Source organism: Antechinus flavipes, chromosome 3 (genome assembly GCF_016432865.1).
Source record: "Antechinus flavipes isolate AdamAnt ecotype Samford, QLD, Australia chromosome 3, AdamAnt_v2, whole genome shotgun sequence".
NCBI classification, from domain to species: Eukaryota; Metazoa; Chordata; class Mammalia; order Dasyuromorphia; family Dasyuridae; genus Antechinus; species Antechinus flavipes.
The window spans coordinates 12250004-12272974 of NC_067400.1; positions in this window are offsets into that span (position 1 = coordinate 12250004).

Below are 22971 nucleotides of genomic sequence, written 5' to 3' on the forward strand. Positions count from 1 at the left end.
TATAATAATGATACTGTAGTGTTGCATGGGATCATATCTGGGGAAAAAACATTTTGCAATCCATAAATCATCATATAAATGATAGCAATTATGAATTATTCTGTGTGATTCATTTTGTTTGACTCTTGTCACTTTGCAGAAATCATAAATGGGAAAAAACATTCATTTCATTTCCACTCTAGTATAAAATCTGAGGTATTATTATCTGCTTCCTTCTTTTCTCATACTTTGGAGGAGGCTGATTTCCCCATGATCTGGACAAAGGAAATCTCTGGCTGTTGTTCATGTGGCTATGGATGGCTCCCTCTGCTTGGCCATTGTTGTTTTCTTCCTTCTCTCCTCCCGGTGTAGATTTTCATCTCCCCCCCCCCCCTCCCCTCCCTCCCTAGTCTTTGGCTAACACTTTCCAGCTTTGCTGGACCTTCAGCTCTCTCTTTTCTCTCTACTCTCCTTCATGCCAGTCTAGTTAGAAATATTGCCTACTTCTCAGACTCCACCATAATGGAATCAGCGAGAATGATTTAGAACAATGCCATGTCCGGATGGGGGAAGCTATTGACTCTAAGACCCAAGCTGGGCAGGTGGCCTTGACTTAGAGCCACAGCTAAGAGGGAGGGAAATGAAAAGGCTTGTGGGTGATGAATGGGACCGGGAATGTTTTCACTTGAGGTTGTTTGATTTAGTGTGGGATTTGTACTCCGACGATGGGATGTTCGTACTTCAGAAAACCAATCGCATCTCATGGCCTTAATTGGGAGGAGCACAAAGTCCCCCGACACCAATGCCTGATTGTTAACGGCAGCATTAAAATCATCCTTGAAAGGCTTCAGCTGTCGAAGCCTTTTTACATACCCTGCTTGAAACATTTTTTTTTCTCCTTATGGGCCTATAGGGTAAAGAATGTCTATGTATTGTGTCTTCCTCAGAAATTGAAGAGAATGTGTTTAAAGTAAGATGTATAGGACCAATAAGGGGCCATTAATTTTGGTTTCCCTTTAGAGAGAATATCTTCCCATAATTCATTTCTCATCAAGCTTATTGCATTGATATATATATATATATATATTAATTTGGAAAAAGTTATATACATTGTGGAGTTTTTTTTTGGGGGGGAACAAAGGGAGCTGAGCTTTCTTCTATATAAGACTCAATCAATAATAAATATTTGCTAGGCAGCCATTATGTAGTATATAGATGCCCGTGATACAAAGCACACAATGAAATATTTTCTTCCCTCAAGGATTTTAGATTCTATTTATCCCATTGTGGAAATTTTATCCACTGGCCTAGATCAGTGATTGATCTGTGACATATTGTCCCAGAGAATTCAACAGGGAACTTTGATGACTTGCCTAAGGTCACCCTGATTGACTATATGTATTAGAGGCAGGATTTCATTCCAGATTTTTCTCAAATACCAATCCCCTATTAGATCCCATTGACTTATAATATCCTTTTAGGAACAAATGAAATACACTATAGGAATAATAGAAGTACCTTGGACGGGATCCAATTTAACTCTCTCATTTTACAGGTGAGGAAACTGAGTCCCAGAGATATGAACTGATTTTTCCAAGTGAGTAAATAACCACTCCAAAGAGTCATAAATCTGAGAGATCATCTGGTACAACTGTTTCATTTTATTATTGTGTAAACAATGGCCCAAAGGCATTGAGTAATATGCCAAAGATTACACTGGCTACACAGTCAGAAAACTGAGATTTGAGTCCAGGTTCCCTGATTTCAGTTTCATTGTTCTTTCACCAGGTCTTCTGATTCCAAATGCTTTTTTTTTTTTTTTTAACTAAATTGACCTCAGTGTTGTGGAGGTAATAACTATCAGCAGCTATATCTTATCAGCTTTTGATTTCACATAATTCTTACGTTTAAGAGATGTCATTTGGGCTGCAGAAAAGCTAATTTAGTTTAAGATTAACCATGCTATAAAGTAACAGCTATAGAGAGCCTGGTGATTCATCTTCCTGAGCTCAAATCTGGCCTCAAATATTAGTTGTGTGACTCTGAGCAAGTCATTTAAGCCTGTTTGCCTCAGTTTTCTCATCTGTAAAATAACCCGGAGAAGGAAATTGCAAACCAGTGCAGCATCTCTGCTGTGGAAACCACAAATCGGCTCATAAAGATTTGGATACAGACAAATCAGGTCATAAAGATTTAGATACAGCTGAAAAAAAAGACAAAATAATAACATGTTTTAAAAGAAGCTTTCTTGTATAGTGCTAACCACATTGAAATGATTGAACTCTCTATGTTTATCTTCTTTAACTCTTGGTTATTTGAATATAAAAACGGCCACCCATAAAATGAAAAGCTTCCCAATTTGGAACTTACTGCAGTAGAAAGAAAAGAGCAGTAGATACAGAGCCTTAATCCCTGATTTTGATTCCTTGCTCTATCACTTATTATTTTTCGAACCCTGGACAAATTACCAGCACTCTCGATTAGTCTGTTTTCACCAGGAAAAATGAGGTGGTAAGTAGAAGTTGATACTGATGGGACTTCTTATTTCTAAACCTTAGAAATAATTTTTGGAATTGAGGGGGAGTAAATAAAAATATTATCTTCATGAGAACCTTGCTCTTCAATCATCCTTGATTAGTACACCCACTATAAGAGCTTGATGCTTATTCATGCATGATGAAGCTAACATGAAAATTAAAATAGCGATGGCATTTTTCAGAATTCATATAAATCTTCATCGGAGGTCCTAGCCTTTAAATAAAAGAGAAATGTCTTTGTTGGGTAACATGTCTTTGGAACTGTCATTTAAAAAACATGAAGAGAAGTAATTCTGGCAACTTAATTATTTTATTAACATCAGCATGTTTATTAATAAAAGGATAGTCGTTTAGCCATCTCATAAACCAAAGACAATCATGGCAGTGGACTCCCAGATTATATGATTATTGGAAGAGGGGTATTCCAAAAGGGGTCAATCAACTCTGATTGGTTAATAATTAATGAGAGAATGGATATTACAATGAGGAGCTGAGATTATTCAAATGATCATTTAAATTATTATGACTATTCAAATGAAATATGATTATGACATTTACTTCTAACATACTTCCATCCTTGGGCAATCTACTCAAAGAATTTATCCCCACTCAAACTTGAGTAGAGCACAATGACTTCTCTATCGGATGGGGTCTGAACAAGAAAATTGTTCCAATATCATTATTAAAAATGTTCTTCAAGAGACTGATTTTTAGAAATCAAGACTAGAAAAGAGGGGAACTCTAGATTCCCCCAAATCATTGATTATTAATGATGATTTCTCTGAGAACTATTTATCCTTATGGTCTGTTTCTTTTCAGATTACTTCTTCCATAAAGATCATTCTACAAGCTAATTGACAAGGGACTTTTCATATCTTTGCGTGGGCTGCTTTCTCATCTTCTGAAAATCTTCAGTCATCATAAGGTAGGAGGCTGCTGAACCTTTTCTCATAGCTTTAATCTCCTTTCCTCCTGAATCTCCAGCAGGTCTCCTCTTTTTCCCCTCTCTCCTGGCATTTGTTTTTAGAAAGTTCAAAGTATTTTTCTACTTAAAAAGTCCTTCCTTGACTCAGATGTCTAACGGTCTGATGGTCTAATGGTCCAAGAGACCAACCCTTGTTGATTAGATTAGATCTATGTCTTGAACAAAACCTTTTGGATGACAGTGCTGAACCTTTTCTATGACTGAGTAACTCAGAAAGTAAAGTCATTTAATTATCCAGTGAACACCGGAGGAGGTCTGTCAAGAGCAGAACTTAATTTCTTTGTGGACTAGAATCCAACACCATCCCATGACGGGTAAGCTTTACTTGCTGAACTTCTCATGCCTTAAACAGATAGGATCCACTTAGCATTTACTTATTCCTCACAAGATTTTCATGCCTTTTTGGAGGAGGCAGTGTTCTACCTTGGAAAGCCTGTTAAATTTGCAGTCAGGGCACCTGGATTCAAGTGCTAGCTTTGCCCTCTGCCTCCTATGTTATTTTGGCTCTTTGGGTCTCATTTTCTCTCTCTATAAGATGAAGGGTTGGAGTAGACAACTTCAAAGATGCTTTCTGATTCACCATTTATGTAACCCAGAGCGAGTCCTTTTCTCTCTATAAACCACATTTTCTCCAATTTTCAAATAGTTGCTTGTTCCCCAAAATGCCTTTCATCTCGAAGTCAATGATCCTTTGATCCTAAGTCTAGAATCCCAATTCACAATTGAATGTGTTGTGCACTGTATTGATTATTTTCCAAGGAAATTGTGGGCTTCATCCAGGCTTTCAAAAAGCTTAAAAGAATATCCTATTCCTTATATTTCATGGTGGCTGCTTTATAGGGAGTTATATTTCTTTTCACCTCGAATGCCTTTACTCCTACTTAAGTGCTAAGAAGTGTTCATTATAGCTGCAATAAACTATGAAAATATCAGAGTGTAAAGAAAAGAAATATTCACCCTTTGGTCACTGAAAAGATAAAAAAGATGAAATGCACGTCACCATGGATACAGTGATCTGTTGGTAGTACTGGTCTCTCCTGGCAGTTAAAACACATTCAGCAGCCTGTGAATCTAAACTTTCCCTGTTATATTAAAAATTAGTTAAATGATAGAATTATTTAACAGCTACCACATGTGCAAAAATCCTGGCACCTAAAACAACACAGTCACAATAAGGGATCAGCATCTCTAAAGAAAGCATTCATTTGGGGATATTCTGGCTTATAAATATGCTTAGGGCATCCTTGAAGAAAAATATACAGTGTTTATCATTCTGCTCTCTCCCAAACTATTAATCCCTTCTCATCTACAGGTGAAATAAATAAAATTCAATCGTTTAGGGAGGAAAATGTAGTGGAGTGGTACACCTTTTGGGTTCCCAAGAATACAGAAAAGCTTTCTCAAATCAATTCCCCTGCCCTTAATAACAACTTCTAGTAATTAAAAATGAATCAACAAGAAGAGAAGGTGGAAACTTATCCACATAATGTGAAGTCTTCTCAGATAATAGCAGTGAGCTGAGAGAGTAAATAGCTCCTACTTCTCCCAAGTACCTCTGGGAGCAAAGAGCACATCAAGCTTTTGGTGCAAGTTGGGGCTTTGGTGGGTTGTTCTATAGTGGTAGTGATACACTCTGCCTTGACCAAAAAAAGCTAGAAACATTTTGACATTGTCTGATATATGGTAATGATGTGGAATAATTGTGTGTGCAGAGAGGAAGTGTGAGGGGCTCGTGGTGATACAAAAGTGTGCTAGAGGGGCAGGGGTTCAATGGCCAAGATGTAGTGCCAATTGAAGTCTACACTATGAGTCCTTTGGCCTGGTTAAAATAGACAACAATAAAAGTGTTCAAACAAAACCTTTAACTTTTTAAAAAATAAGCTTTTATTGATGTGTTTTTCTTTTTATATCACCCAGTATCCCTTTCCCTTCCCCTTTCAGAGAATTATCACATCTAACAATTATTATGACAAAAAAATCAGCATGACTGATTTTGTTCCCCTCTCCCTTCCTTCTCCTCCCCTTCTTTCTGTCTTCCCTCCCCTTACCTTTCTCCTCTTCTTCTCCTTTCCTTAAATATACCAAAAATAGTTTGAAAATGTGTGCAGTTTACATCTAGGGATCTTCCATTTTTGCCAAAGGGTTGGAATATTTTCTCACATATCTATAGCTCTATCTATCTATCTATCTATCTATCTATCTATCTATATTTTTTGAACCAGGCCTTATATATCTCTATATATAATTTTTACAACATTTACTGTTTTTTAATATTTAATATTTAATATTTATATTTTAATAACTTTTTATTGACAGAACCCATGCCAGGGTAATTTTTTACAGCATTATCCCTTGCATTCACTTCTGTTCCGATTTTTCCCCTCCCTCCCTCCACCCCCTCCCCCAGATGGCAAGCAGTCCTTTACATGTTGAATAGGTTACAGTATATCCTAGATACACTATATGTGTGCAGAACCGAACAGTTCTCTTGTTGCACAGGGAGAATTGGATTCAGAAGGTATAAATAACCCGGGAAGAAAAACAAAAATGCAAGCAGTTTATATTCATTTCCCAGTGTTCTTTCTTTGGGTGTAGAGACCAATACATGTTAAACAACATTTACTATTGAGTGTGTTTGTGTGTGTGTGTTTTGTACTTGTATGTATGTTTATATAATAATAATTAGTGTTTGACGAATTGTTTTCTTGGCTCCACTGATTTCACTCAAAATCAATTCATTTTATCTGACCTTTCCATTTTTCTCTGTATTCATCATATTCATAATTTCTACAGCTCAGTATTATTTAAATGCATTCAGATATTGTAGATGTTTAGCCATTCTGCAATCAAGGAATATCTACTTTGTTTCCAGTTCTTTGCCATTGCAAAAGACACTGTTGTACATATTTTGTTGAATATAGGGATTTTCTTCTTCTCAGTTCTCTCCTTGAGAGATAAGCCCAGGGGTGAATCTTTGGGATCAGGGACATGGACATTTTAATTGCTTTATTTGAGTTAACAAATTATTTTCTGAAATGATTGAATTGCTTCACAGCTTCACCAACAATCCACTAGCATGTGTATGTTCCCCCAACCTCGCCAACAATGCCTATTGTTATCTTTGCCAATTTGAAAGGTGCAAGCTGAAACCTCAGGATTGTTTTTATTTGCATTTCTTATACTATTAATGATTCAGAACATTCTTTTGTGTAGTCTTTAATTATTTGCAATTCATCTTTTAAGAAACTGCTTGTGTAGAAGAACATTATCAGACTTACAATGTCAAGTGGGAAGGAAGCATGACTTTATGTTTCTTTGCCCCAATTGCTTTATTTACAAAATGATCTTTACCCTAAAAGTAGGTTTGATCATTAAGATACAAGTAGAATAGATAATTAACGGTATTCAGAGAGGGGAAAGATTCTTGACACTGAAGTAAAATTCAAAAAAAAATCCTTGGATAATGCAGTCATAAAAGAAAGGCAAAGAACAAAATGCCTCATTGAATAGTCAAGTTTCCATTGTTAAAGAAAGTCACAATCTTGAAAATTACTATCTACCAGATCAGTGTTTAAAAACATCTTCCTTTTCAATCTGCTTTTAGTCCACTTCTTGCTTTGGGAGCTGAAATTCACATAATTATGGTCTCTTTAATAACAATAAAATGTTCCCAACTAGAAGCCAAAGCCGGAGAATGCCACTTGGGAAAGCTGATGAATGTCACTTACAAACAATTTACGGTGACATTTCTCTTTACCTAACTCAGTGGGGGACCTCTATCCATCCCCCCAGAAGAAATGCTATGGACCCAGGCGAAGTCTGTGCTTTTCCTGTGATTGCCAAAAAACTGATGCCAATTCTAGGCGTGTAACTGTGGCTTTTATTGTTATTTTATTGTTTATTGTTTTTCCTTTGTAATGTTCTAAATTATTCATTCTGCAATTACAGATTTTAATTATAGTGTTTTTGATGAGAAGTCATTGATAGAGACTAGAAAGGCTATGGGGTGAGCTAAATAACAAATGTAGAATTGATCTAAAGCTTCATTTATTGCTATTATTCATAGCAAGATTATGAATAATAATGAAAGCAACAGTAGGTTACATTACAGGATATGATTAACCTTATGAAAAGGAAGTTAATAGATATTCCATTTGGGAGGTTTCCTAATAGGTTCAGACTTCTCAGTCACATTTATTGCACTATAGTTAACTAATAACTAAGTGCACCCCAGTGAGCTGAGAGAAGAATGCATTTCTTTTCTTAAGATCAAGACCAACTCATTACTGGAAATTATTACTTGCCTATGGTATTTTTATCACCATTGACCCAGGCTGGTCTTACCAAAGATCTAATAGCCAGTGGTTGATGTACCATAATTTTGAAGCACTGGGGAAAACCAACCTACGTGAAACTACAGTGATGATCAAAGAGCCAGTAATGAGATCTCAGAGCAAAAAGTTACCTCGAAGGTCATATAGTCCAGTGCTTTCAAACTCAAATAGATACAGATTCCTGAGACTGCATATTGACTTAGAAAAATCACAAACGAACATCATCTATCCTGCATTGTATTTTTATTTATTTTGTTAAACATTTCCTAACTGCATTTTAATCTGGTTAAGGCTATATTCAGTTTTGTGGCTGCCATTTTGAAACTTTTAAGACTCTAGTCCAAACTGTAAAGAACAGAATCTGTACTGTACCATTCAAGCAGAATATGAATCGGTGCTTAGATGAGGAGAGGGAATTAGAGGAACAGTAAAGAGGAATAAATATTTTCATCATAGGTACTTACTATGCACACCCCATTGCAAAGAAGCATCATGGTACTATGGAAATCAAACTGAACTTACACTTGGGAGATGTAAGGTCACATTCTAACTCTGGGGACACATGATCTTTGACTTTGGGTCCTAAGTTTCCACAACTGCAGAAGGAACTCTTTTACTTTCCATTCTGGTTTAGAGCTGTGATTTTAAGATCACACAATTCACGCCTATACTATAAATGTTACTTTCAGTATGTATACCACAGCCATAGAATATGTGTGCAAAAACAGACATTGTAGGCTCATCAGACTGGCAGATGACATAGGAGGGATAGAAAATGCACGACCTGATTCTTTCCCTCTTATTCACACATCGTTGAATTGAACTAAAAGTTTGGGGTCATCATTTATGTTACACAAACTCAATGGAACCCTCAATCCCATAAGACTATCCTTCTTTCTCTGCTGCCTTAGTCACTTTGCTCTCCAACTTTCACATAAGTTCTTCCAAGGTTCTTTTTATAAGACTTCTATGCTCCCTCCCACTCTCCAACCTCTTGGCAGAAAGTCCCAGCCTATAACTCCCTCAAAAAATTGAGATTGTTCATTAAGAGCTTTCTCTTGTTCCCTCTTGATCACTTGGCGTTACTTAGATGTATCCCCCACTCTATCTTCATTCCTGTGTCTCCTGAAAGGGTTGCCCTGTACATTACAAGGCAAATGCCTTTACCTAAAGTCTTAATCCCAATCCCCCCACCTCCTCTTTTTAAAGCAGGGCTACTCCCTTTAACATCCCCTTCCCCACCTCTGACCTTCAATCTCACCCTATTGTCAGTCAATTAACATTTATTAAATTCCTATGTGTCAGGCACTGTGCTAAGTTCTAGGGATGTAAAAAGAGATAAAAGGGTCCCAGTTTGATGGGGGAGATGACAAGCAGCGAATACCTGCTATAGTAAGAGAAAAAGGAAATTGTTGAAAGAGAGGAGGTAGAAGAGTTAAGGGATTGAGGAAACCTTTTTACCTGAGACTTGAAGGAAGTCTGGGGCAACTAGGTGGCACAGGGGCTAGAGTCCAGAAGACTCACCTTCCTGTGTTTAAATCTGGACTTGAGACACTAGCTGTATGACTCTGAACAAGAAACTTAACTTTATTTGCCTCAGTTTCCTCATCTGTGAAATGAGCTGGAGAAGGAAATGGCTGTATCTCTGTCAAGAAAACCCCAAATGGGGTTACAAAGACTCAGACAGTATTTGAATGAGTGAATTACAACAAATGAAGAAAGCAGGAAAGAAAATAGGCAGAGGGGAGGAGATAGGACATTGAGGACAGCAGGGGAAAATACCAAGAATGCCTTGCTTGTGGAAGAGTGAGAATGCCATTGTCACTGAATTGAAGAGTGTGTGGAGAGGAGTAAGATCCTCATTTGAGCCTGCCATTCCTCCTGACATAAGTCATGTTTTTTCCATTTTTAGCTAAATTAATGGAACAAGCTATCTACAACTGATACTTCTATTTTCTCTATTCTCTCTCTCTCTCTCTCTCTCTCTCTCTCTCTCTTCTCTCTCTCTCTCTCTCTCTCTGTGTGTGTGTGTGTGTGTGAGAGAGAGAGAGAGAGAGAAAGAGAGAGAGAGCGCCATATCATTGATAGGATGGGGGTAAAGAACTGGAAAGAAGAAGATTGTGTCAAGGTAATTGGGTTACCAAAGGCTTGAGGGAGGAGAGTACAGATTGTGCTAGGCTGAAGGCCTATGAAAAACCTGAGAAATCAAGGGAATGGAGAACACCATAAGGAAGACACCCATCCAGCCACTGGAGCAGGTGCTCATTACCACATGTCTGAACTAGCTCTGTCTAGTCTCCCTGCCTCCAGGTCTCTCTAGTGCATCCTTCAGCCTTTTGTCAAATTTATTTTCTTAAGGTTCAAATCTGACCAAGTCAAAAACCAATTTAATGGTTCCCTATTGACTCCAACCTCAAATACTCCATCCTCTGCTTGGCTTTGAAAGCCTTTATAACTCTGATATTTCTTCCTTTCCTGTTCTTTTAATACTTTTCTCCTTTTGTGTACTTTATGATCCAGAAATATCAGCCTTTTTGAAATTTTCCCATATAGTAGCACCTCTAGCTCTATTCCTTTAACTCATCCCCGTGCCAAGAACAGTCTTCTTCACACTTCTCAGACTTCAGTCTTCCCTATTTTTCTTCAGGTTTCAGTTCTAATCTCACATTCTCCAGGATGCTTTTTCCTGCCCCCTCTCACTGTTACTGCCTTTCCTCTGAGATGACTTTTTATTTATTTGCTCCTTGTCTTTTATATATGATTTTTTTTTTTGCATGTGAACTTGAGGGCAGGGACCATATTTTTGTCTTTCTTTGTATCACTAGCACTAGCAATGGTTAGAGGATGCTGTTTAAATAGCTCTATTTTTCTTAGGGAGGAAAAAAAAAGATCTGAAGGTCTTAATGGATTGCTAGTTCCATGTCAGTAGCAGTGTGATATGGCAGCAACACGCACTGGGAGCTTGGATTTCATTAAGAGAGACACAGATCGTAAGAAATCATTAAATAATAAATTAAGTTGAGATGAATTATTGCATTGTGACCTCCTTGAGGCAAGGAAGAGAAGACTGGGAAATATCTTCAAGTATGTGAGGAGCTATCTGGAAGACATATTAAACTTGTTTATTTGGCCCTAAAGACAAAAGTGTCAAATTGAAGTTTTATGATAGGAGGAAATACTCTAACAACAAGAAATGCCCCACATGGACTGCCTCAAAATATTGCCCTTTTCTCCCTTGGCATCTTAAATGAGAGGTTGGATGACCTCCTGTTGGATAAGTTCCGGAGGAGATTTCTTCATTTATCGCTTGAAATGCTAGCTGCTGAGGTTCCTTCCAGTGTTCAGCTTCTGGGATTCTATGTTCCTTCACAAATTCACATAATCTCTTTCCCTCCTGATCAAATAATTATCTTGGTGACGAATTTAACAAACTAGACTTTAAGATGGAAAGACGTTGTATTTTCTTTCAAAAATAAAGGCTTTATTTTTCCTTATCCAAAGGCAACAAAATATATTAAGAATCCTTTCCCTTAAAAAGAAACAAATTTCTAACTGTTAATGAAGAGACGTTCCGAAGAAATCTCCACTAGCATTTTTCTCACCTGTTTATCAGAAAGGGATTCATTTGAGACATAGTTGGTACAAAATCTACTTCAGATAAGAATGTAAACATTGCAAAATTCATGAGTTTTGTGACACTTTATAACCCTGAAAAATAAAGGCAGAGACTAGGAAGAAAATGTTTTGTATTCAGAGATAGATAGAACGTTCTGACTTTGGGAGGACTTTTAAATCTTTTATGTATGTTCTATTCATCAGGGAAGTGGCTAGATTACAGAGGGCTTTCAATTAGGACCAAAGAAGTTTTTTTTTTTTTTTTTCTTTTTGGTGGTGGTTGTTTTTCTTTTAATTTGCTTGTCTGTCCCATGTAAATGCAATGAATAAAATTAGTTGCTATTCCTAAATTAAAATCACAACTACTAAAATTAGAACTACTACTTACCCTTAATAAGAAAATATATGGTTATGTTCACAGCTGAGTTGTTCTACGTAGAATAATGAATAATTGACCTCTTTTTTCTTCCTGAAACTACAATGGGAATCACAGAATGCCTCGGGAAAAATATATTGAGAGTAAATCATTCTATTAAGTAACTAAGCAGACACTGGCAAGGGACACTTAGAAATTGGATTACACTGATTCATATTTATACTCTAGAATGAAAAACAAAACAATATTTGCTTCCCTAGGATTTTTTTTTTACTACTAATTGCTCCTATTTAAAATGACTATGATTAACGATGTTTACTAAATTCATATCATGCTTAAAAGGCTTCATAGCACTTTACCTGTATTCTTTTTAGTCTTGAAACATATATAAATAAGTATAAATCTTATTTTCCCCCCATTTTACAGATGGAAAAACTGAGTTTCTGAATGGTGTGTCTTTTCTATGATTAGTTAGCTAGGAAGAGTCAGGGGTAAGATTTGAAGCTGGATTTTTCTATTAGCAAATGCAACTTCTAGCCATTATATTGTGATGCCTTAGGGGAATAGGGTGAGGAAGAATCATTTTGCTATTGATACCCAAAGCTCAAATGGAGTAGTAATGAATTTAGTGGCTCTTCTTATGAGCTGGCCCATTTGTTGGAAAGTGGGATCATTTGTATAACAGCTGGTTTTATTAGAAAGTCTGAACACAATAAAGTTAGATTGATCTTGGAAATTTTTAATGGCTGTCTTGCAGAAAAGTGGTATGAGAGTAAATGGGAAGCAATGAATCATGAGTCATGACGTTTGGGATATATGGGGTCCCCTCTTGCCTCAGCTAGTAAAGAGATATGTCACTTTTTTTTTTTTTGGCCAGGCATTTGGGATTAAGTGACTTGCTCAGGGTCATATAGTTAAGTGTCTGAGCCAGATTTGAACTAGGGTCCTCTTGACTTCAAGGCTGATGCTCTATCCACTGTGCCATTTAGCTGCCTCTATGTATCACTTTTATCATATCACGAAAGCTTTGCAGCTCTAAAATCTAGTTCATCTGTAAAATGGAGGAAAAAGTTCTTCTTGCTTTGAAATTCTTGAACAAATGCTCATTTTTCTATAAAAATGAGTGAAATGTCCTCAGAGTTAATTACTATTGATGGCCCTTTTTAATCTTCTGCTGCTTTTTTTTTCAGTTAAGCATGTATTATAATTATTATTCATTGTCCTACTCTACCTGTCTTAGTTCTGCTCTGTGAGAGAATAGAGAAAAGTGCTGGAGTGGTAAAAGATTTAAAGTTCAAAGACCTCAGTTTATATCTCACACTTTCTAGTGATGTGACTGTGGCCAAGTGGCTTAATCTCTCTGGGCTGTAAATTGTGAGTCATCAGATGAAGGGATAAATTAGCCATTCTCAAATATTTTGGTCATATGACTCTTTAAGAATTCTTGAGAATACCTTAAAGAAATGTTGTTTATGTGAGATACATATTTACCATTTTAAAAATGAAAATATCTTGGTTTTATTATGAGAATAGTTTTGACTTTGGGGTTGCTCTTCAAGGGTCTTAAGAACCCTAAAGATATTTCAGATCGCAGTTAGAATACTGCGATGCTAAAAAGATGTCAGAGTCTTCTTCTAAGTTTTCTGTGAGGAAGATGTGGACTTTATAATATCACACTTTACTATAGTATGTCAATTAAGATGTTCTAAGAGCAGGCGATACCCCAAAACAAAGTCTTAGGTTATTACTCATGGTCTGAAGTCAATGGTAGTGGCCAGAAGCAAAGTTTGACGCTATCCCAGAAAGCATCTAGGATGACATGAATCTGACCAAGACTTGCTCCTCCAAAATCCATCCAACAAATGGACCTGCAGCTATCATTAGAAAATGTTTGATAGGAAAAACAAACAAACAAAAAACAGTACTTCCCAAGGAATCCCACTTATAGAATTTTGGGATTTTTTTTCTTAGAGCAAGCCTGAATCTGCCTCCTTGCAACTTCAACCCTTGTTGAAGAGTTCTATGCTCTGTTGCTAAGTATTCCAAATTTAATTCATCGTTCTTATGGCATTGGATTTGGTTCAAAGTGGAATGATTAACATAAAGGTTAATGGACAATTTTGATTAGCAGCTGAGGTTGCTATGAGTTTGTGACTCAAGGGAAACAGGTCTTCATTTGTCCCTTAATCCTACTCAGTGAAACTCCATCTAATAAGTTGTAGCCATGTTACAACAAGTCTCTTTGGACTCTTGTAGGCTGTGACACAATCATGAAAATGGAAGAGACTTAGACACCCTTAAGGGAGAGCATAAATAGTCAATGTCTCTGGGATGAACCAGCTCATTTTGGCACCAAGCATCAAAGCCCTACCAATGGACCAGTGCTTGTCTAAGCTTAGTGAAGATTTTGATGAGTTTTACATATCTCAGCTATGATGTTTGATGATAGAAAAGACATGATATCTTAACTATCACCATGTGCTTTTTAAAAAATGTAAATTGTACTCCAATAAATGCATTGGAATGGGGCAAGCAATGGACTTTTAATTGAGACAAAGTAAAAACAGGCTCCAGTAAGAAAATTCAGCAATATCATTTAAGAATCTCCACTGAATTGAATTGTTACTAAAATATGTTTATATTTCTTACTTTTCTTTTGTTATTAGAGCATAGATTGTTAACTTCTTCCATAAAAGGGAAAGATATTTCCTCTCCTTTACTCCCCAAATCCATTCCTTTTGCTAATATTGTCCGTTTCTTAAAGCTTTAGACTTCTGCTGAAAGTGACCCTTCTCTAGAGTTTGGAAATCCTAACAGATAAAATAAAATGTGATTAAAGCAAGGAGAGGTTGATCTCACTTCTTGTCATATGAGCACTGCACACATGGGGTTGGTGGGCACAATTTCACAAGTGTCTGAGCAGAAGAAGGCAACAGGGCATTTGGAGCATCCTGCCCACTTTGGCTGTCTACCTGTGAGGGGGGGGGGATGGAGAGAGAGCACAGGGGCACAGGAGTCAGTCAAAGGCCAGATAGGCATCAGTTGCCTGATGGAACAGAAGTTGTGGAGATAGAAATGACAATGTTGGACAATTTATTGGAAAAGAAGATTAAAAGAGTATAAAGAGGTAAAGTTGGCTCTGAAATTTAAATCTTTATTAGTTGACTGAAATGAAACTGAACTGTCCTATTTCCACATGATTTCCAGAGGCAAATTTATTAGAAATGTTCATGGTCATAAGAATAAGCATTTGATACTGAATTAAGACTTGATCTAGCAATTTTATTCATCATGGCATAAGTATGATTTATAGCAATATTAAAATTGCATGTATTTTGCAGGTTTTATACTCATAACAAAAATGTACTATAATAAACTATTGCTTTGATTCAGCCTGAGTTACTAATATTTAGTACAAGAATCTCATTTAATTTCCTTTTCAGAATGTCTAAACCAACACAAGACCAGGATTTAGTTACTTTTGATCATCTAAAAAGTGGTCTTAAACCTTTAAAATGTTTTGTGAAATAAGAGTCAGAAACCTTTTTAGGGCTTAATAGTTCGTGATATCTGCTTCCTGCTTTGGGAGTCGGAATCAAAGAATATGAGAATTAGAGGGAATTTCAGAGATTGTCTAGTCCAACTGGTGGCTAATGAAGAATACCTTTTACCATATGTCTGACAAATGATCATGAAAGCTCTTTTTGAAGACTTCCAGTGAGGGGGAATCAACCCATAACCTCTCAAGGGAGCCATTTTCATCTTGGACATCTAGTTGTTAGGAAATGGCTCTTTTTTACTGAGCCTACACCTACAGCTTTCCTCCATATTCCTAGTTCTGCTTTCTAAGGTTAAGCTCAATGAATTCAAGCCCTTTTTTTTTCTCATGACAGCCTTCCAAATCTTGAATATAATTGTTCTATCTCCTTTCCGATTACTTCTTCAGGCTAAATATTCCCACTTGCTTCAGTTGGTTACTCTATGAAATGGCTCCTAGGCTTTATATCCCCTCATTCATCTTAGCTTTTCTATTTGTCCATATCTTTTCTAGAATCTTCACCAAATATATTCTAAGGACAGAGCTGGATTAAGAAGAAACCAAATCAAATAAACAAATCAACAAGCATAAAGGGAGTTTCTTGAGGGCAGGAGTTTTTGTTTATGTATCCCCAGGAAATGGACCAATTCTCTGTACCTCAGAGATACTTGATGGATGTTTCTTGACTAAGTGTGAATCATGTACCAATTACTGTACTAAGCTTTGGGAACACAAAGAAAAACAAAAACAGTTCCTGTTCTCAAAAAGTTCATAGTTTAATCGGGGAAACAACATGCAAACAAACAATTATGTAGCAATGAGATATAGCCAAGATTTGTTGGAATAGTTTCTTAGGGAAGATATTAGCAGGAGGTGATTATGGTTATTGAGCCTTGAAGAAATGCAGGGAAATCACAAATTTGAGAGAGAGAAGGAAGGGATTACAGGTAAAAGGAAAAACCAGTGAGAATTCATGCAGTTAGGAGGTATAGGGTACCATGTACTGCGACCAACATGGAAACCATATGTAGAAGTGAAAAGTGGAAAACATGGAGAGGAATAGTGTTTGAAGGAAAGGCAGCTATGGAAAGCTTTGCAAGTCAAATAAAAGATTTTATTTGTGATCTTTGTAAGGAGTCATTGGGGTTTATTAGATGGGATAGAGGTATATGTGTGTGTGTGTGTGTGTGTGTGTGTGTGTGTGTGTGTGTATGTGTGTGTGTGTGTATGTATGTGTGTGACATGATGAAACCTGTTCCTTAGGAAGATCTCTTTTATAACTAAGTGAAGGGTCGATTAGAGTGCAGAAGGATTTGAGGCAGGGACACCAACAAGAAGTCATTTCAACAATTCAATGATGAGATGAAGAACAAAATGTCCACAAATTGTAGTTCTCTCTGAGATTCATGAAGTGAAACAGCCTCTTTCAGGCCTAAAGTGCCAGAGCTCTTCTCAAGTCCTGGCACTAAGGATGGTACCCTTTCTAGCACCAGTCTGTTCCAAGTAAGGCTGCAAACTTGACTTCTGGAAGAACCCTCTTAGATCACTGTTTGCTGCTATATCTGTGGGAATATTCCACAAGATGGTCTATATTCACATAAAATAACCAAAGTTTGCTCTATTGATGTGAACTTTGTAAATATCATAGGAGGAGAAGTTTTTTGCCTAAAGTTTGTCCAATGGCCTTAGGATGTGAAGTCACAAATCTGGAAATGCTGATGCCTCATGTTGTCTCAGTGAAGCTTGCCAGGTTTTTGTAGGTGCCAAAGACCAGATCTGTCAATGGATACTCAGCAACAGTTGGTCATTGAGGGTAAGTTGACGGTATTCAGAAGTCTGGAAAAATTTGACAAAATATTTGACAAAATATGACAATCTATCAAAATAAGGTCAAACTAGAATCCCTTTTTTGTAGTTGAGGTACTGTTTCTTATAATTAACCTTCAGGAGGTACATAGGACATAGTTCACGAGGTCATTTAATCTCAATTTTTGAGTGAACCAAATGCTGTGTATAGTTCAAAAGAGTGTTTGCACATAAATGACTTAACTTTAACTAAACTAATTGAGGACTCTGAGGAAATTCAACTCTGAAGCTGGGTGAAATCTTACCTTTGAGGGTTGCCAAGGAAACTCAGCAGGAAAGAGTTGGGTGTCTTTGGGGGACGGCTTTTGAATGAGCCTGGAGGTGGAAGAGTAGGGGGAATAGCAGAAAGAACAAAACAGCTGGGATTAAATAGCATTTAAGAGAGAGAGGACTAGTGAGCTCAGCTTGAGAGCAAAACTGCTTGGGTACAGCTACTCATATCGGTCCCTTTGATATCATGGTCTACCACAGGGGGGAAATTTAGCCAGTCGGTAGTTGGTCTTGCACAGTTCGTGCAAAGGAGGCATTTATTTCAAGACCAAATGAAAAGGAAAGTCATGGTTGTAAAGGCAGTACACAATGAGAGTCTTGTTCTCCCCCCTACCTTTTATTTTTGGTAAGTGTTCACATTTATTTTCATCTTTTTATGTGTTTTATATCCAATGAAGAAATAATATTTTAAAGTGTTTGATAAGATGGAAGCTTTTGTCTTTTTCTTTCTTTTAAATGGAGCCAATTTCATTCAATTCAGGATAGGAGATACCTTTTTTGTCATGGAGAAAGTATTGCAAGTTCAGGAAACAAAATATAGGTATGAATGGATGCCTCTCCAGAGAGGAGCAAATATACACATGTATCTACTCTGACAAAGCATGTTTCATGTTTTAATTATAAAAACTCCGAATTACAAGGGATGTCAGGGTGTCTGATACAAGCAGAAGCTGAAGACCAATTTCCAACAACATACTTAAGAATGGGTCACTTCGTTTTTTATGCATAGATCTCCAGGGAGAGGGGAACTCATTACCATCTGAGGAAGTTCATTTCAATCTCATATAGGAAAGTGGTACAGGTATTTTATATATGAAAGCTTTAGGAAGCTTTCCCCCTTACACCAAACCTACATTTTCCTCTTTTAAATTTAATTATGTGGTTCCTGATTTTTTTCTCTTCCATATGGCAACACCTCAAATAATTTAGCAGCCATATTATGTCTTTTGTAAGTCTTCTCATTTCCAGATGAAGCTTCCCTCATTGAATCAAATGACCCTCTTTTGACGTGAAACCAAGACTGTTGACCATCTTAATTGCCCCCCCCCCTTTTTTTTGTTATCCAGTTTATAATTGTCCTTAAAGTTTTTCACCTAGAACTAAACTTAAGTATATTTATATTATATCTGAGTGTTTCTGAGTGTGGATTGTCATCAAGGTACTGTAATAAAAACAACAATGTATTATCCAAGTATAATGTTTAATGGACTCCAAAATGGTGGAGACCCCAGAACTGGGTCTTTCTGCTCAGATGATGTTGCAGTAGATACAGTAATGGTCTCAGTATACTTTCTTTAGCCCAAAGAGTAAAAAGGCAAGGCAGTCAATTCAGTATTAGAAACTAATGGCCTTTAAATATTTCCCAAGTTTGGAACAATTCTCTTATTCAATTATTAATTCAGGTATTATGAAAATCATTATAATTGGATCCTTAACTAAGTTCTTTTCTTTCAAGCTCCAGGATTTTTGACAATTTTTTTTAACAGTTTAAAAACCCTCTAAAATCCCATTAACAATATCCAGTGTTTTGTATGCTTTTTTTTTTTTTTAATGCAATAGCTAATTTCTAGAAGACTGAGAACCATTTTATTCTTTTTTTTTTTTAAGTCAAGATCAAAGATCTTTTTTTAAGTTTATTTAAAAAACAATTCTCTCCATCTCTACCTTAAATTTAAGCAATCCAACTTTACGGGATCCTCTACATTTGAATCTCTTGCTCCCTTATCCTATAGTTACTTCTCCTTTGCTAAACTCTAGTACTGAATAATGCCCACCATTTATCTCCTCCATTCCTACCTACCCTGATTCTACTGAAAGGATCTCATGAAAGTCACAGAGAGCTACTACAAATGTATATATGTATATATTAATTTAGACTTCAGATTTATTTATTTATTTCACTTATCAATTTATTTATGTACTTATCTATTTATTTATTTTACTTATTTATTTACTCATTCACTCAACCTATTTACTTATTTATTTATTCTCAATTGACCCTTTGTTGTAGTAAGGTGGCCCTTTTATTCCTTCCCAATTTTTTTTTATCATGTTCCCCACAGAAGCTGTTTTCAACTTTCTCAAGACTCCTAAAACTCTCTTCCCAATAGTTGTAGACTTTATCTTATACTTTATTAAGAAAAATAAATCATTTTTTACTTGGTAGTTGAGGATCTAACTTTTTACTTTATTAAGAAAATGGAACTTGAGATCTCTATATGTTCACTTGTTCCTATTTTCTGCTTTTTCTTCATCAGAATTGCTCCACTTCTTAATTAAAAAAAAAAAAGCTAAATGGGACATAACATGGAATAGTGGAAGGAATTGTAGCTAGAGACCCCTGGTTTGATTCTAATCTCAGTTTCTCCATTTGTGAAATGAAGGGATTGGTCTGGATGGTGGCTTAAGTTCTAAAGATCTTATGATCCCTTTGACTCTGCCTTTTAATCAGAAAAGTTCTCAGTGATATAATGACATATCTTCTTATAGATAAGGCACAGCTATATGAAGTATGGCTTGTTTTAGCAACAATTCCTTGGGATACATACTGTTTATGGGTCTCATGATGGATGTGCCATTTAATCCCTAGCTTTTATTTCCAGATGGCTCCAATTATCTGCCCATGATGAGATGGAATTTCCTATTCCATTTGAATGGAAAGAAATCAATCTCTGCCCATCCTCCTCTTTGTGCCTTTGCTGATGACATTCTTCATATCCTATTGATATGAAGCTTATTGATACATGCTGAAATTCAGCTCTTGAGGGCAAATGCTGTCACTTTCTTCTTGAAGTCTAAAGATCTGTTCACCTTAGTTAGAAGTCACCTTTCCTTATTCTGTACTCTCAGAAACTTTTCTTTGTTTAATTTTATGAGACCCATTTTCTCTGAAGACTTTTTTTTCTTGAGGCAATTGGGTTTAAGTGATTTCCCTGGGAAGGATTAAGTGTCTGAGTCCTGATTTGAACACTGGTCCTCCTGACTTCAGTGCTGCTGTTCTACCCACTGTACCATCTAGTTGCCCAAGACCTATTAAGTTTTTTTCTAGTATACATTTTATCTGCTGTCCTTGAAGTATTGAAACATGCCATTATCTATGCCTCAATCTATGCCCAGAATGTTGCCTTTCATGTAACGTGTGCCCAATACATGTATTTTTCTTTTAATGTGATTAAAGAAAGAGCAATTGAACATGTGGGTAAGAATATATCGTATCACTAATCAGAAAATTAAAATAAAGGACAAACATTATATCTTTAATCTACAGTTCTGAATCTCTTAGTTCTAACATGATATATATACACACACACATACGCACTTCATACTGGTGAAAGTCACATAGGGCCATTACAAATATATATAGTGTATTCAATTAAGCTTTAATTTTACTTATTGACTTAACCTATCCATTTATTTATATATTCATCTATTATTTACTCATTTACTTACCTATTTACTTGTTTGTTTATTATATATGTATATATAATGCAATGATTTTGATAATGATTTTGGATTATCTGTCAGATTGCCTTTAAATCCATAGAATTTAAAATGAGAAAAAGCTTAGATATGTAGTTCAGGTCCCTCCTTTTAAATATGAAAAAAAAAAAACAACAACTGCAGCTCAAGTAAGCGAAATGAACTCCTCCAAGTTATACACATTATAAGGAATAGAACCATTGTTCAAAGATCAGCTCTTTGCTTCTTAGAGATTTATCACTAAATTCACCATAATAACAGCATAGCAAACATTATTATAGTGTTTTCAAGTTTGCATAGTATTTTTAATAACCAATCTCATTTGAGTCTCACAACAACCATATAATATCGGTACTTTAGGGATTATTCTCATTTTTCAGAGGAGGAAACAAAGTCTCAATGTTCTGATGTGTTTTCTTAAAGATGACTTAGCTTATAAACATCAGGGTCAGAATTTGAACCCAGAGTTTCCTGCCTCTATCTCCAACCCTTTGTCCACTATAGTCTCATTTTGAAATTTGATAATGATCTGCTTCAAGTATGGGTTGAGCTAGATCAATTCTTAAACTTATTGGTCTCAGAATCCCTTATCCTCTTAAAGATTATTGAGGGCCCCAAATAATAGCTGGGTTACAGCTATTATTATTTACCACATTAAAATTAGGTTCTTTAAATTTAAAAATATTTATCAATTCATTTTAAATAACAATGGTGAAATCATTATATATGAAAATAAATAACTTTTTTGTGAAAAAAATAGTTGTATTTTCAAAAAATAAAGGTGGTATTATAGGACATATTTTTGCAAGTCTCCAATGTTTTGCTTAATAGAAGATCTAGATTTTCATATCTGCTCATGCATTTCATATGTGCTTCTGCATTGAAATATGTTGCTTCGGTCAAAAGAGATGGAAAAAAAAACAGCCTCAAAGATATAGGCTTGGAAAGGATATTTTACTAGGCAAAAAAAATTCATTATAGAAATAGTTTTGACTTGATATATCCCATGGAAAAGAGTTGGCGATCCTCAAGTGGTACTTGGACCATTCTTTGAGAAACAATAGAGTATAACTCAGAGATTAGTTTTTCCAGCTTTGAGATTCTGTTTTTTCATCTGCCTCGTGAATTTTGGTGGTCCAAAGAACATGATTATTTTACCCACGCACTTTCTTTTCAAAATTTTAATGTTTCAATCAAACACAATTAGAGAGAAATACAGATAGAGAAACATAACACCTTCTTAGGTGCTGTTGGTTTAGAACAAACAAAACAGCTCCTTTCATACAGCATCTTTACCCACACACTTTGAAAAAGTTGTCAGCCTCTGTTTATGTGTCACATATCACTTCTAGTAAGTCTTTATATCTTCCTTCTGGGTGTGGTTAGATATAGTCTAATGCAATTTCTTGTCTCTTGTGCTAAGACAGGATCAAATGAAATGTAGCTATCTAGCACTTTCATGCTAATAAACTGAATTCTTACATGTAAAGGTCAGGTGGGGAAGTTTCAGAATGACACGATCTGTAGTTGCGTTCTTAGTAAGAAAAAGAGTGATGTCTTTATTGCTGAGAAAAAGAGGATGTCCTCACACTGACATTCCACTGAAAATGAGTCAGAAAGGCACTTTTCTTCTATATGAATAGTCTATCTTATTTGCAGTTTGTGAACTCACCTTACTGAGTTATGATTGATTTATTGTTTCCTCTTGCTTATCTTAAAAACCAATCTAATAAACAAAGTATTAATTTATCTAAAAATTGAAGTTATTGGCAGATGCTGTGCCTCATGTTTTCCTAAGTTTCAGTGGATTTGATAAACTTTAAATGTGTCAAAATCTGCTCATTTTACTGTCATAAAATATACACAACACAAAGATAATGAAACTTGTCTTTTATGAGCTACTTCTGTGATCTTATCAGCAATTAAACTTGGGCATTTAGAAGCACATACTTGCTTCAAATATCTCATTTTTAATTTGTGATGTATTCTAA